The sequence below is a fragment of the Cryptotermes secundus genome, unplaced genomic scaffold (genome assembly GCF_002891405.2).
Source record: "Cryptotermes secundus unplaced genomic scaffold, Csec_1.0 scaffold429, whole genome shotgun sequence".
In the NCBI taxonomy this organism is placed as follows: domain Eukaryota; kingdom Metazoa; phylum Arthropoda; class Insecta; order Blattodea; family Kalotermitidae; genus Cryptotermes; species Cryptotermes secundus.
The window spans coordinates 736303-753873 of NW_019725845.1; the positions used below are offsets into that span (position 1 = coordinate 736303).

Consider the following 17571-nt stretch of genomic DNA (forward strand, 5'->3'; position numbering starts at 1 on the left):
GGTTTTCTGAGTTGAAGACGTGTAGTCTTGTAGAAGGCCACTGACATTTCAGATGAATAAGGTGCCTCCATCTTCAGGTAGCGATGTTTCAGAGTGATATGTTGCCTCTATGTTCAGGATTTAATTCTGTAAAAGGAAGCGACATGTTCCTCAAGAACGTAGACATTTGCCTACAAAACCACACGGTCTCACAACCTCTAACATCAGGATGTGAAAATCAATGGCGTAAGAACGTCAAAATTGATTATAACCGATACCTACGTTGTTTTCGAGCCGTCCTGTTTAAACAGAAAATTCATGGAGACGGCAGACGATACTGTACAGAGAGTGTATCCAGCAGTGCGACCAGTCTTCAGCTGTTTGCACATGTTTAAGTTCTAGAAACTTATACGGGCTTGACTAGCAATAAAATTCTATATCTATATATACGGCTCTACAGCCCTTTCATGTGGACCTTGCCCGCCTTTTCATTTCTTAATCTATACACAACCGGCACGACTCCTTGGACCGGGGATCAGCCCGTCGCAAGGCCGCTACCTACACACAGAACAACGCGGACACAAAATAAACGCACACAGACCTCCACCCACAATCCCAGTGTTCGTTCGGACGAAGACGGTTCATGTCTCAGACCGCGCGGCCACTGTGATCGACACAAGAATATTCTACGAGGACATAAAAAGAGTGTCTATTTTTTTTTATTGTTAGTGGGGTGGGACTAAGTCCCTTGTACTGCGGCCACTTCTGGCCTATTGTACCAGCCCCAGATGATAGGTGAGGGTGATTGTGGAGCAGTTGGTGGAATGAAGATTGGTAGGGGAAACCGAAGAAATGAATGTCTAACTTCATCGCAAATATACAACAAGCAATACTGCTTCAATGAAGTCACATACGTGTACAGTTAAGCGTGTGTATATATGCGCGCGCACAAATACAGTATATTCGTATATATCCGTGAAATTCTAAAATTATTGATTAGTAATGACGCATAACGCATAATGCGTACCGACTGCTGAACAGATATCCCTAAACTACACTAAACATCATGAAATGTTTATGATTTCAAGCGTAGTGAGCACATTATTATTATTGTAGTATTTTCCCACAGGGACACTGGGAAGCCATCAATATCCGAAGTATTCGGTCTGCGGTATGCTTGATGGGCGGCAAACGCTTCGTTAAACATTGAATATATGTACATACTCTGTACACGGGGCGCAAACTTTTTGTATAGTACAGATAAATCCGCAGAGCCACTGGGGTAATTCCGCGATTGGTTAGTTTATACCAGAATCTAGGCATGTAAAGTTATATATATGCAATTTTCCAGTCATACGTAACAAGGCTTTCAATATAATTCTCACAACGCTCACATTCTCAAGCCGAAATCTTCATTACAACTGAAGCACACAAACAGCGGTACATTATCTGAGGATTTCTTTCCTTCCTACTCCACCTGACGTCGGCTGCACTCGGCCCTAAACCAATGGATTGCATCTCAGTTCTGGAACTAACAATTTTAAACTCATCTTCCAAGGACAAATTAAACAGTATTCGCGTTTTCAAAATTGGTACTTCCTTAGCAATTCCGCTGGGGGTGGAATGCTGTATTCTTTCGAGACCTTGCAGACTGTCCATCAGTTCTCTCCGTCATTTTCAGAACGGTTGTTTGCCTCCAGCATAATGACAGACTGCATAACATCGAAAAACATACCGCTAAGGTCCAAATAACGGTAAGGTGTAAGCAAAGTAAAGCTATCCCTGTAACAGGCCGTGAAGGCCCATAGGGTTGTGAGACGTTGAGGGTCCCACATTGTCTAGACAATCGGCTCAAAGATGGCGGTAAGGTTGTCAGCCTTACGCGCCGGCCGCGCTTCACTCCCCAGGAAAATTATTTAATTAATTCCTGGTACTCATTTCTGTTAGAGGCTGAGTAAACCCCAGGGCCTAGTGCGGCCGGAAGGATTAGGTCAATTGAAAAAAATCAGTGGCCTCATCGGGACTTGAACCCGCGATCTTCCTGCTTGTAGTACCTTAACCACTACGCTACCGCGTACCCCCACGGTAAGGTGTAGCGAAATTAATTAATACTTATGTTCTAATACTTAGCAGTAACATTTAAGCACAACAGACCACTGTAGGTCGCGGTGCAAGGGCAGAGGAGGCCTACCCCTCATATATTCATTCATAGCAGTAACATTTGTTTGCTGTTTGTATTTTTGCAACCTCTGAAAGCAATACCAAACCTTAAAGCTGTGACTGCTGTATGTGTGTACTGTGGCGTGCAGCCAGGAAGCCGGAAGGAATGGTTGAGATCAGAGTTGATTTCCTAGGCAACGACCAACGTTCCCACGACAGCGGCTAGGAAGCAGAACGCTAGCAGTTCCTAACAGTGGAGTTTCCACCGTTACACACGAACTGTTGAAGCAACGTTTCGATAGCAGTGGGCGGAATGAAACCTTCGACATGGTGCGCTCTATCGAGTCCGCGTGCAAGTTACAAGAGTCCAAACTGTGACAAGAGAAGAGTTCTTCCCCGTTTGGAGGCGGGGTCGAATACCTCCACCGTGACACTGCGAGTCGTAGGAGGTAACGAAAAGAGAAGTCTAAATTCCGAGACAGTAAAATATGGTGGCAAGTCGCAAGGGACTCAGACCCGAGAAAGACTACACTGGCAAGGGCCAGCAGCATATACAAAAGACCGACCCGTCCTCTCGTCAGAGAGGGCCACCCACAAAAACAAGACCGTAAATGCCAAACAGTAATAAATATCTGGTCATGAGCCGCAGATCGGGCTCGACACCAAGACTTACTGACTGACTGATCGTCAGTAGCAATGTGACTTGGACGTGGAGACGAGTTCAGTTTGTGTTTGACCTTAGAAGAGTAGTCATTCTTCAGTTTGGCAGTAATTGTGATTGTCAATAATTGTACTTATAAGTGTAAAAGAGTGTGTCCAATAAACATTCGCTCAAATCCGGAAACCAACGCGAATTACTGTCGCGTCACCTAGGAAACACGTGACAGTAAGATGGGTATATGTTGGCAAAAGAACAGGATTAAATCGTCATGAACGCAAATTAACGCAAATCAAGATATCAAGATTTCCCATGCCATTTTAAACGAGTGGTCTGCAGCTATTTTATAATTCAGTGAATTATTACCAGATGTGCTAAAGCCAGAAATTGGCGTACTTCATGTTCTAGCCGCCATAACGCCGGAGGAAACACAATAACCAATTCAGAGCAGCTAAAGCAAAGGAAATGATCTCTTGGCAAAAACATCCTAGGAGGCCAGAATGTTCGGCTGGAAAACACGCGTGTCATCTTTCAGAATTTCGCTGTAAACACGGTCAGCTAAACGGAAACGCTTTTGACTTTCGACTCATATAAAAACAATTATACCGCCATTGTACGAGTAATCATGCTGACGACGGTCGCCAAGGTAATAGGGGCTGCACAGACGGAAGAGTTCTGTGCTGTAATTAGAGGGAAAAGCAGCGGCCAGGCAAAGCTTAATTTGCATGCGAATATTCAATTTAAGCCGTAATTAATTCGTGTATCGAGCGACAGAATCTCGGTCCAGAGAGAAAGAGATGCTGTAAAAGGAGAATGGGACGAAGCGGTAAAATTCGTGTCGTTTTATACAGTACGCAGTGGTTTCGTGAAGTCTACAGGCTGTCATTACTGTCGTTAAAAATGTACTTCTTACTACGGACAAAATCCTTATTCCATATCACTCTGCTAAACATATTGTGACGTGTATACCCACTGCTAGGCAACGACTCGGTAAACACATTCTCGCGCAAGCAAACTTGCTCAAAAATAGGACGTCTATTGTTAGGCAACGGATCAGTGAAACACAAAACCTTAACAACAGAGGCTACGTTTTCGTGGGGTCTGTGCAAAGTGGTTATATGGAAGTGATCGGCAGGAGAGAACAGGAGAACCCGTGTGGAGGCGGGGTCGAATACCTCCACCGTGGTCCTACGAGTGGTAGGAGGCGACGAAAAGGGAAGTCTGAACGTCTCAAATCTGAGACAGTAAAATATGGTCGCGAGTCCCAAGGGACTCGGACGCAAGGAAGACTGCGCTGGCAAGCGCCAGCAGCATGTACAAGGGACACCCGTCCTCTTGTCAGAGAGGGCGCCCCACAAAAGCAAGACCGTAACTGTCAAGACAGTAATATATATCTGATCATGAGTCCCAGAGGGGGCTCGACACCAAGACTTACTGACTGACTGACCGTCAGTCGCAATGTGACTTTTACACAACAGGAATAGTCGAGTCGGAAGTTAAAGAGTCAAGTCTTCGGAATTGGGCAGTTGCAGAATAACGGCAAGAAAGGAAACAGGCTGAGAAAGGAAGACTACATGTGAGGTTTGAAGTGACAATAACTCTTATAAATCCGTTGCCAGCATACGACTAGTGAAGACTGAGAACCCTTGTGTATGTACAAGGGTGAACTGTGAAGTGTGTAGAACAGCGTTAGCGCTGCATTGCCTGTAGTCCCGAGCTGTGTGAACGTACGTGTATAAGGTGTTAATAAATCTAATCATCCAATCCAAAACCCGTCTTAAAAGTCACCACTACACGTGACAAATATTTGCATGACGTTAAGTTTTTTCTGCCTTCTTTCACTGCACGTTCACGGCATTGTCATGCAGACTAGAAACAAACTGATTAATCACCGTTGCACACAAGGAACACAAAAGAGGGAATTATTTTTATCTGGGAGACGGATAGGGACATTTCGAAGCGATCGTGTAGGGCAAAGAGCATTCGGAAAAAATGCCTGTAGCCTAAACAGTTAAATATCTACCAATTATTCGCATGACCGAATATATTCAACACACATGAAAACAAATTAAAGGTGAGGTTGTCCATGTGCTTAAATATCACGCCTTGAAGACGTATGGGGGAGCGGAGACGAAGCTACACCATTCTTCATCTCGGTAACAAGAATGAGAAGATAGCTTCAAGCCCCGGCCGCTTTACCGCCGGTACACACTAGAGAGGAATATGGAGGGACAGTTTGTAAACAGGTCACAAATGGAAGAAAAACAGCTGCAATGGACGTAATGGATTTTCTACTTGTATCACTAGGTAGCAGCAGAGTCAAGTTCATGACAGTCTAAGTAGCAGATGCGCACGCGCAAGTTCAGAGGCCGTTTTCAGTAGTCAAAATGGAGACCGTAATTGAGGAGTGTATTACCGAAGATCAGGGTTCCGTTATGCGCTTTCGTGGACAAAAGAACAAAGTGAAAGAGATATTCATAAAGACGTGTTTCCTGTTTATGGTGGGAAGTGTTTGTCGCGTAAGCGGTTCACGGCTGGTTGGTGGCAAACGTTTCGCTGATGACGAAGAGGTCGAAACGGAGGTGCGGAAGTGGCTGAGACAACAGTCAAAAGACTTCTATGCTGCGGGTTTCGACGCACTGGTAAAGCGATGGGACAAGTGTACCAATGTTGGCGGAGGATATGTCGAGAAATAAATGTTTCTTCCAGGTTCGAATGTCACATGTTTCACGTTTTATATCCACTTACGTGTATGAACTATTTACTGACTCTTCCTCGTATGCTCCCAATTTTAGTTTCAGGGCATTTGCTTCAATTGACTGTCACAATTTAATTTTCTTTTTGTGGATCTACGTTTTCGCCTTTCTACAGGAACCGAATTCTACATTTACCCCTACAAATTCTGAATTTAAATAAGACTTATTTGTTACTTCTCTCAAGCCAGCTGCACAGGCCAATTCATCCCACAGCAACCCTAGCAACGCTAGGTGACATGAGTAAAGTAAGAACATCCTCGTTACGTCATACCCTCCACGGCGACATTAACTCCTCTCTCATAGCTGAATATTATTCTGGGCATTATGTTTTTAAAGGGGCACGCGGTAGCGTAGTTGGTTGAGGTCGCGGGATCGAATCCCGATGAGGTCATTGGATTTTAATTGACCTAATACTTACATCCGCAGTATGGCCCTAGGGTCGACTCAGCCTCTAACAGAAATGAGTACCAGGAATATTCTTGGAATGTTCTTGTGGGTAAAGGGCGGCTGGCGCGTAGGGCTGACAACCTTACTACCATCTACAAGAATGAGCCGATTGTCTAGAAAATGTGGGAACCTCAACATCTCACAACCCAGTGGGCCTTCACGGCCCGTTACTGGGATACCTTTACTTTACTTTTTTTTACTTTACTATGTTTTCAAATGATATCATTATGATATTTCCTCATAACGAGAACACGTTTTAGAACCATACAAAATGACTGCTTTACGCATTTTAACTCTCATGTGCCAAGATCGATTCAGCAGAAGGCACAAAAACTCCATGAAGTGCCCATGTCTCTTACATCGAACTTTATGCCTATTACAGGGCAAACGTAGCATTTTTAAACGATTGTTACTAGCCTCTGGTGGCAGAAGCGAATGTTTGTGCTTGCAAAATATATAAATATTCATGCCCTAAAGCATAGCCGTCACAATAACCGCTTTACTGCACAATATTCCACAACTCTTATTGAACTTGTTAACCCAGTGTTCTAAAACACAGTTCGGATGCTGACAGTTTCTAACCTATCCACCTAATCGCCCTTATCTGTTAAAAACACAACATTTTACACCCTTCAACACATCGCACCATGTATGCTGAATTAAAGTAACGTGTGTTCGTACCAGTGCGCATACCTTTCCACCAACACAGAGTCTTTAACACGAGTCTGGCTTTTACGTCTCTTCATGTCCCAGGAATTCATGGAATGCTCAACATAGTCACACGCTCCCGCCAACAGGACTTTAACACTTTGTGCAAACGGCACAACGGGGATGTTGCAAAGGCTTGCCTTTTGCCTCAAAGATGCTACAAAAACACTCTCGTCAAGTGTGTGTGGGGGGGGGGAGACGACAGTGACCCATAGCCACAACATTAAGTCTAGTCCCACATAATCCAATGTTAAACGCCAGAACTAACCAACAGCACTGAGATCTAAAATATTTCCACCTCTACATGGTGCAAAGAAATATTTTTCTTCGGTTAACAGGCTTATCTATGTACTTCCAGGCAAGGGAAAGATTTCTCCCCACAGCGTCAAGACCCGGCTCTGGGGGCCCACCCAGCCTCCCATCCAATGAGTACTGTGTCTCTATCGCAGGGAGTAAAGCGGCAGTGACGTGAAACTGGCCACTCACCTCCATCTAGTACCGTGGTTAGGAATGGTGGAGCAATACCTCCAGTTCCCCATATGTCTTCATGGAACAATGCTTAATTATAGAACTAAGTACAGAGATAACCCTACCTTACAGCACAGTGACCACTGTGTTGTACAGGGAAATCTCACATTTTAAAATGACCATACCAATTTACAGGGTTGGAACTCGAATAAAAATCAATACAAAAATTTAAAAAAGGTAAAGGTAAGGTAAAGCTATCCCTGTAACAAGCCATGGCGGCCCAAAGGGTTGTGAGAGGTCCAGGCTCCTACATTATCTAGATAATCGGCTCAGAGATGGCGGTGAGGTTGTCAGCCTTACGCGCGGCCGCGCTTTACTCCCCAGGAATATTCCTGATACTTTCTGTTAGAGGCTGAGTCGATCCCAGGACCACATTGCGGCTGGAAGGATTAGGTAAATTGAAAAAATCCACCTCATCGGGATTCGATTCCGCGACCTTCCGGCTTGCAGCAGAGTGCCTCAACCAACTTCGCTACCGCGTGGCCCCCAATAAAAGAATTTAAATAACGAAAAATTAAATAAAGAGGTAGAAAGGAAAAGTATGATTAAAATGTAGAGTAACCAACCCTTCGTTATAACGGACTAACGATGCTCCGTTCTCTTTTGTGTTCCCTATAACCGAGCGAATGGAGTACTCACGGAAGTACATCATAGAATACATAGCGACTACATGCAATAAACACAGGAACACACAATGTGATTATTTGTAGGTTTGTATATTATAGTTCTTCTTTCATCTGAAATACAAAACCTCAGTACCTCAATACGTATAAATCTACACTGACAAATTTTGTCCGTTACATTCAAAATAAGTTACATATGAGTCCGTTATAACGAGAGTTTATTGTATACTTAAAAATAAGTTCATATTTGCCTTGCAGTGACTTACTTACTCATGGAGCTGAGCCCTTCTAGAGAAGCCGCCAATTCTGCAGCTACTCAAGAATTTCCCAGCATTTTATGGAACCCGAAGGTTCATCACCGTGTTCACAAGAGCCCTCCACTGGTCCCTATCCTGAGCCAGCCTAGGTCGTTTATCCAAGGAATCGGTCCAGGTCCGAGGATTTGTGTTCATTTTCGTAACATACTGATTTTTACGGTGAGGAGTTGTTAGCTCCACGCCCAACCCCCAATCTGGAGGGCCACCCCTTGCCGGTTGTCCGCGACTGCTTATTCAATATATTCACGGCTTCCCTCCATACCTGGAGGGCGTCTCCTCCATCCGCAACCTGAGGACGCGCCATGCCGTGGTGACAGGGACCCACCTAACATGGCCTTGCAGTGACATAATAATAAAAATTCTACGCCCGGAAATTGTGTTTTTCAAAATACGCTTATAGCGAGGCAGTCAAGATCTTAATCCTAAGAGGATACGAGGGTCTGCGAATCTATTTAAAGAAAAACTTAATTTTTATACTAAATAAACGTAAGCTGATTACACAGCACGCATCATTGTTCCTGCATTCATCTAGCTTCGCCATTCTAAATTAATTAAGCACTTTATTCACACCACTCTCACATTCCGAGCACGTACAGGAACAGTGGACTTGCTCCACTTGTCTTCTGAGTTCACTTTCGGACGACCGGATCCACAGCTCCGAAGATTTCGACATCATACATTATAAATGCATTCGTCAGTCAACTAACTCAATTCGCCGAGACGAGACGTATGTCTCCCCAGGGTCGCGTTCATGTTTCACCAATGCAGATGCTTTAACATCTTCAAAATCAAGAAAGCGGCAGTTAAATTTACTCTAACATAACCCAAATAAAGGAGTAAGATATTCCTCTGCTTAACTGATTAAGCACTATGCCATGAAGACGTATGGGGGAGTGGATATACAGATCCACATTTTCTTGACCTAGGCACTAGCTGGAGGTGAGTGGTCACCTTCATGCCCCGGTCGCTTTACTTCAGGGTAAAAGAGCCCCCGGTACCCACAGGATACGAGGCTGGATGGGCCTCCGAGCCAGTCTGGAAGACATTGAGAAAATTCTTGACCTTACGTAGACTCGAACTCCGACACCTCCGTCGTCCAGCCCGTAGCCAGTCGCTATACAGAGTACGCTATCCTGGATCATATATAAAGAAGTAATTAAATTATTAAAACAATACGAGAATTTATGTTTCGAAATTTAAAAATGTATATCAATGAACATGTTCATCATACTTGATACTTAATCAGTTAAGGGCAGGGAGAACTCTTTTATTTCTAAATCCTCGAGCTATACCAGAAGTATATTAACAAAAAAAAAAAAAATTAAAATTCGAAAGAAAAAATCAGAGCCAGTATATTCCATTCTTGCATTAAAGTCCACAGTTCTGATGTAGTCAGATACGCCGTACGAGATAAGATTCAGTGCCTCAAAGATCGAATAATGACAAACACATATAATAACCCCCCCTCACACACACACACACACACACTCATAGAAGCGGTTATAACGGGGCTGCGTGAGATTAACTACTTTATTATACCCATGACATACGAGAATAATCTTTAAAATTAACAAGAAATTAAAAATTACAACAGGGAGGCTACTTGAGACCCCTTGAACCATGAAAGGACATTATTAAAATGGATTTTAAAGATATATAGCAAATTGCAGTGACCTGTGGCGGGCTCCTGTGAAAACAACAAAATTTATTGGCTCCATAAAAAAAACTTAAACTTTTTGATTAGCTGAACACTGTTGGCTTCTGAAGAACTGTTCCAAGAAGCGAGTCAAATGCTGTCCATTCTCTAAATCCACCTTGTGATAAAAATACCGCACATGCATATTACGTCACAGTAATCCAGAACAATGTCCTTGTCAAGGTCACTGAACAAAATAATCCTTACAAAACTTCTCACATATTACAGCCAAGGTTCCCCGTCCCAGAAACAAACAAGTGAGAAAGTTTCTAATTCCTACGCTGTACTCTACCTATGTAACATTAATCTTTATTCGACGCTGAAGAAATGCCATCCGTGAGTAAGTAGCCTTGACAGATCGTGTCATGAGTGCAAATTCCTAACCAACATTTCGAATTACATTCTACAAGGTCTTTACAGAAACCTATTCAAATGAAGCTCCAAGCAATGGGTAAGATATACAGATATTCAATTGCCGACATTATCTCATCAGCATCATACCTAGTTTCGGTCTTAAAAGACCACAGTCCGAGTCCGAGATTCTATAGGAACAAGCATGCACCCCCTAGAAATGTCACCACAATCTGTCGTCCCTTCCTTCCAAATCCCAAACCCCTTCCTGGCGATCTATGAATCTTCAGACAGCTGGTACAATAGTGGGCAGTCAACTGTCAACACTGTCATGTATCGTGTAACAAAAAAACAAACTCCGTGGCTTTAGCCCGCAAGCGAACTATACCGACCGAGCGACCGCCGCTTGTCGGCGAAGTCAGTGACGACTTTAGCGGACAGAGGATGAAGCGTGGTCAGCGTAACGAATCCCCACGGGCGTTAATTTCGGTTTTCTGGACCGGAGTCGCTTGCTTACTTACTTACTTACTCATGGAGCTGAGCCCTTCTGAGGAGCCGCCAATTCTACAGCTACTCAAGAATTTCCCAGCATTTTATGGAACCCGAAGGTTCATTACCGTGTTCACATGAGCCCTCCACCGGTCCCTATCCTGACCCAGATCAATCCAATCCATACCATCCCATCCTATCTCTCTAAGATCCATTCTAATATTGTCCACCCACATTCGCCTTGGTCTTCCTGTGGTCTCTTTCCTTCTGGCTTTCCCACCAATATCCTATATGCATTACTCGTCTCCCCCATTCGTGCTACATGACCTGCCCACTTCATCCTCCTTGACTTCATCATTCTAATTATACTTGGAGAAGAGTACAAGTTATGAAGCTCCTCATTATGCAGTTTTCTCCAACCTCCTGTCACTTCATCTCTCTTCGGTCCAAATATTCTCTCCAACACCCTGTTCTCAAACACCCTCAGTCTATGTTCCTCCCTTAACGTCAGAGACCAAGCTTCACACCCATACAGAACAACAGGCAAAATTATAGTTTTGTATATTTTCTTGAAATAGCTCCCAATTATCCTCACGAGGCTGAGTGGACCCCGTTCCAGACACACTACTTCTCAGAAAATCTGGTAGCGCCGGGAATCTAACTCGGAACCTCTGGATCTGTAGCCAGAACTCCGACCACTAGACCACAGAGGCGGTCCATGTATCGTGTACCTGCGATCCAAATGCCAAGCCTTCTCCGAAAATACTCATCCGACAAGGACACAACAGGCCCCACTATGACCACATTTTAGAACCGACACGGTCAATACTGCAGAACTCAAAGAGGGGGGAAATGTACCCCAGTGTGGTGGTTCTACTGCTGACAAAAAACTGTAAGATTGGAAGAAACAACTGAGAGGAAGAGAAAAGAAAGACACGAGCAATTTAGTAAAGGAGAGAAAGACAGGAAGAGAGCAAGACAGCAGATAAAGACAGAATTAAAAAGAAAATAGAGAGTGAAAGAAAGACAGAAGAAATAAATAAACACGTAAATAAATAGGAAAGGAGAGAAACCTAACAGTAATATTCAGTAGTAAGGCAACAGAGGCCTAAACAGATACCGTGAATTTCGCTTCATTATTTAAGAGAAACAGACATATAAACCTACAGAGAAAATAATGAAACACAGACAACACCATGCAGCAAACATATTCTACAGAAGCTGACATTAAACTCTCCCTCCTTCCTGGAAGCCCGACAAGTCATTCCTGTGTTCATAAACGCCCTCAAACCGGAAGCAGTGTGTGGTATTTCGCAACATGCGAGCTGTTAGCCCCATGCCCTACTCCCAAGCTAGTGGGCTCCCATTTGTCGAAATTCAGAGGCGGTTTATTTGATACTCCGGCAATCACCCTCCATACCTGTAAACCGTCTCCACTAACCGCAACCCGCGGACGCGCCACGCCGTGGCGACAAGGTACAATTTAAATATGGAAGAAAACGAGCAACTTCGCCCCAGCGGCAGCGCTTCTGACTTGTGTTCTGGAGGTGCCCCTTCGAATCTCGGCCGGGACATCAACCATCCTTACCAAGATCGTCCGTAGTTTTCCTCAGTCCCTTCAAATGAATGCTTCTTTACGATTTATCATTCATCAATGCTCCTAACATTCGAAACCATTTGAGCTATTCAAAGCGTCGTTACATAAATACGTGAATAAAAACACTGAAGAAAGACGATTAATTAAAATATGTTCTCGAAATACTACACTTTCACGACTTACGCTTGTGCCTACGGTGAAATTACATTCTGATATAAGGAAACAGTCGAGAGCTAAGCAATGGCTGACTAAATGATGTCTTATTTGTTTATTTGTGATTTACTGAAAGACGCTGTCTGTACCTCAAACTACACTACTGCAGCGTCGGATGGGGACGTGATCAGGAAGTCACGAATTAGAAGGGCGTGCAACGAAGTGGTCATGGCCTAATCTGGGGCACTATCACGTCATTTGTATGGAGGGACTGATGAAGATCAAGACAAACCTCAGTCAGGATAGTTGGCGTCCCAGTCGAGATTCGAATTGGGCACTTTCCGAATTCACGCCAGAACTGGTTACTGCTTGAGCCAACTTGCCTGGTCCGATGATGTTGATGTTGAAGTGGTTGAGATTTAGGTTTTGGGGTTTATGTGCCTAAAACTACCGCTTCATTACGTTACCGCCTGGAAGGGGAATCACCAAATTTGGTGAGCAAATCTCGAATGAATGGAGATGCTTTATGTTACGCCTTCTCGCAGTAACTTGGATGCAGCATTTACTAAAACCGCAGCCCTATCGTAATAAAGGAAGTTCTGACGATTCCACACACTGTGGATGGCTGTTTCTGGTCGTTGTCCATGTTCTCGTATTCTGAGAGCACACAACGCTTAGGAAACTGTATCTGTTTCCATCCTCGGGTTAAAGGTTGGGGGAGGCACCTACTCGGCCGAGTCCAGTAATTGAATTTACAGTATATCCCCGATTTAACACATTAATTGGTGGGAGGGGTGTTCGACGTTGCCGAAAGCCCGTTAAATCTAAATGTACGTATAACCATATTCCTCACAAACACGCGCGATGGGCACTCCCGGTTCTAATTTTTTAATAAATTCTTTTATTTTGCACTCAAGTTTGTCCTTTTTCTCTTTTGTCCATGGCGTATTAAAGAAAAAACTGCAACACAGAACAAAACCACACCCAACACAACACAAATTTAATTCGCGATAGAATGATCTATGTATTAGATGCGCGTTACTTTCGCAGCATGACTGGCCAAGTACACATACTCAACATATCAACAAGGGGAAGTACTTTACATCAACCAGGGGAACTACTGACAGCAACAAGGGGAAGTACCGACATAACCAGGGGGAGTACCAACATATTAACAGGGTAGGTATCGACATTACCAACAGGGGAAGTATTGACGTAGCAACCTGGGGGAGAATCGACATATCCATAAAGGGGAGTACCAACATATCAACAGGAAATAACGGGGAAGTACCGAAAAATTTGGTCCGTTAAATCCGAAATCCGCTAACTATAAGACTTCTTGCAGTTCTTTCTAACAGATCAGCTCCCTAAACTTCTTTATCTAAACAGCATTTTTTTTACGATTATGTACATTTCAGTACCTTCCTGTATTAATCACTATTTGGAGTTTTCACTTTCAAGACTTCACGTTTCACCTAGCCGACTATCTTTTGCATCTGTTGATCAAAAAATATCTTTGGCCAAGACCACATCCCTTACAATTCATCGCCTATTAATTACCCCACCACATCCTATTCAACGCTGCATGACGATAAAGAAGCAACAGCACAACAGGTTTTCACGGCTAGGCACTAGTGAACTGAGAACAGAGGATCGTGATGCCTGGAAGGTCGGATCAACTATCACACCACTGCACACAGCTGTGAGGTGTTATTTTCAATCACGGGTAACTATTCCCTACGCCGCCAGGATGTAAAACGCACTTCAGGGACTCTTTGAGACAGAGATTGTGCATGACAGCGGCACACGAGCTGCCAAGTGGAGTGTGAGCAACCATCATAACACGTCTCTTGCGCTGTGGAAATCGAAGGTTCATCACTGCAAGAAGTCAGCCAACTGGAACCATCTTCAGCCAAAAGAACGCTTCTCGCATGGAACGACTTACAACCAAAACAACACCGATCGGACTGACTGATGCATCCAGATTCTTTAAGTGTGGTACAGGGGGCTATTTTACCGGTAGTATACACGGTCCAAGCGTCAAGCTACGTCTTCATTTATTCAGTCAATGACGTTTTTCCAACTGCATGCAGGCCTACTGCCGAGCACAGCGTCCGCGGTCTAAGCCATGAACCGTCTTCGCCCGCTCGAACACTGAGAACGTGGTTTTGAATCCCACTAGAGGCATGGATGTCTGTATTTGTGTTGTTCCGTGAGTAGGTAGCGGCATTACGACGGACTGATCCCCCGTCCAAGGAGTCCTACAGACTAGGTATAGGATTAAGAAACTGGAAAAGTGTCCAAGACCCACAAAGACTACAGAGACACAGACAGACGCAGGCCTACCAGACAGTGCGGCAGTGGTAACGCTCGACACTTGTATTTGGGAGATGCCCGATTCGAATCCCAGTCTGAAGATTTTCATGGTTTCCTCAATCCCTCCATGCAAAAGCTGAAAAATACCTTGCATACGGCCCGACCATTTCTTTCAAAATCCTTTCCAGTTCTTCATCCACCCAACAACATTCGACGCAATTTAGACTACATATTGACATCGTCCTAAAACAAACCACATGGGAAAGAAAAAGACAGTAATTAATTGGGAATGATGTGGAAGAAGACGGCTGTGGCATATTTTAATAAGCTGTTATGAGGTGGAATGGACTGTATTGATCTGGCTCAGGGGAGAGACCAGATGGAAGGCTCTTGTGAACATGGTAATGAACCCGCGGGTTCAATAAAATTTTGGAAAATTCTTCAATAGTTAAGCGACCGGCGGCTTCTCAGGGACTAAGCTCCATGGAGTCAAGAGTCTGTCTCTGAGGGCTGAGTAAACCCATATATGCCTCAGTCAGAGTAAGCAGCCTCTTGGTCGACAATCGAATTCAGGGCCTCCGAAATATGAAACATTAATGGCGGCGTTCGGTAAAGATCCGTCTCGGAAGCACGAAACTTGGTGAGGGATATTTAACGACGCTGTATCGATTAAAACGGCTATATACTAGTAAATTCGAATGAGACTGAATATGAAGTGTCAAATGGGAGAAATGCTTATCTACGTGTTAGCCTAGACAGGCTTAAATAAAACTACGTAAAATTTCGTCACAGGAAAATCAGCAGTTCGACCGAAACTAGAACGAATAAGTAACGAGTTACCGCTAACCCTACCCGGCGTTATATTTACAGGTAGAAGAAGCAACTTTAATCGTTTCTTGCATCCTGTTGTGTGTTTAATCAATAGTAGACCGAATTTACCGACTACACAACACGTTTTTATTATCACATATCACTACATGTTTCGACCTCAAGAGGTCATCCTCAGGTGTATGAACACGGATGTATAATAACCAGTGACATAAACTGAACTTCAATTCACGAACTTTTAACTTTTAACAATTAAATTAGAATAATAATAATAATAATTTTAACCTGTGTTTTATAAAAGAACTCGGTATATTAGTGAGCGTAAGTCTGGAAAAGATACAAGGTCGAATTAGGAAAAATTGAATGTGACCGCGTGTAATTATATAGCCGTGTTCATACACCTGAGGATGACCTCTTGAGNAACCAGTGACATAAACTGAACTTCAATTCACGAACTTTTAACTTTTAACAATTAAATTAGAATAATAATAATAATAATTTTAACCTGTGTTTTATAAAAGAACTCGGTATATTAGTGAGCGTAAGTCTGGAAAAGATACAAGGTCGAATTAGGAAAAATTGAATGTGACCGCGTGTAATTATATAGCCGTGTTCATACACCTGAGGATGACCTCTTGAGGTCGAAACATGTAGAGATATGTGATAACAAAAACGTGTTGTGTAGTCGGTAAATTCACTCTACTATAGTAGAAGCAAGTTTGCCGGTCACAGTAGCCGAGCGCTGTAAGGCATGTACTATCTCCGATCGCTTGGAAACCGGGATCGTGGGTTCGAATCCCACTCAGGGCATGGATGTTTGTGTGCGTTTCTCTGTGTTTGTGTACAGGTAGAGGCCTTGCGACGAGCTGATTACCCGCCCAAGGAGTCCTACCGAAAGTGTAAGATCTAGAAAAACCGAAGTGAACGGAGAAGTTCATGGAGGTAGACCTAGGCCCACTTGGGCTGTAGTGCCAAGGAAAAAAAAAGAAGCAGCAAGTTTATAGTTTTATAGGTGGATGACGTACTCCAGCTTCTTTAAGTACACATTCCCTGGCTACGGATCATAAATACTTACAGTTTACTTTTCAGATTGCATGGGTTTACTGCTGAAACTACTGATTTCTGTAATGTATAACGAAACCGAGTGAAGCTCCATTAAACGAAATTGGTCCAGAGATGAACCGTCATTTCAGAGTGTATATTTTTCCTGGCTCTGTAAGTTACACATGCTGATGCACATTTTAAACCAACGAGCATGCTGCATACTACAACGTAACTACTACTTACATTTAATATCTACTGTACGTCCAAGCTTTCTGCTTAATTTGCATCCGGAATCGACGCGAGAAGGAATAAAGGATAGCCGTGAAACGGGAACACAATCTACAGCCTTTCCTCGTTATAAACTTACCGCTTTCAACTGCATGAACACTGAGCTTTATCAAGATATTGAACAACCTTTCATTCACCACATGCGTCCACAGGGTCCTAAGTCTGGGAGCAGGGACAGCGCAGCCCGTAGAGCGACTGGCTACGGGCTGGATGCCTCAGGGGTTCAGTTCGATTCTCGGTAGGGGAAGAATTTTTCTCCTCTCCACGTCGTCCAGACCGGTTCTGGGGCTCACTTAGCCTCCTATTCAATGGGTACCGGGGTCTCATTCCCCGAGGGTAAAGTGGCCGTGGCGTGAAGCTGACCACTCACCTCCAACCAGTGCCGAGGTCAGAAATAAGTGGATCTAAACATCCACTCCCGCATACATCATCATGGCGTAGTGTTTTAATTAGTTAAACACTGGGAAAACTTTACCACGCCTGCGTTCAGAAGCTATATTAATTTCCAAATTTGGCAATACTGATCTATACATTCACTATAGAAACATTTCCCAGGGTTACCTTATGAAAAACTGGGTATGCAATTTGGATGGAGGAAACAAATATGTACAGAATATCTTCGAAATCTGTGAT

General features: G+C 43.7%; 1 protein-coding gene across 26 annotated transcripts in view; it reads right to left on the reverse strand.

Moving 5' to 3' along the window:
- The window catches only part of LOC111863713 (RNA binding protein fox-1 homolog 1), a 597437-nt gene that overhangs the window by 486809 nt on the left and 93057 nt on the right, over positions 1-17571 (reverse strand). The window lies entirely within an intron of this gene.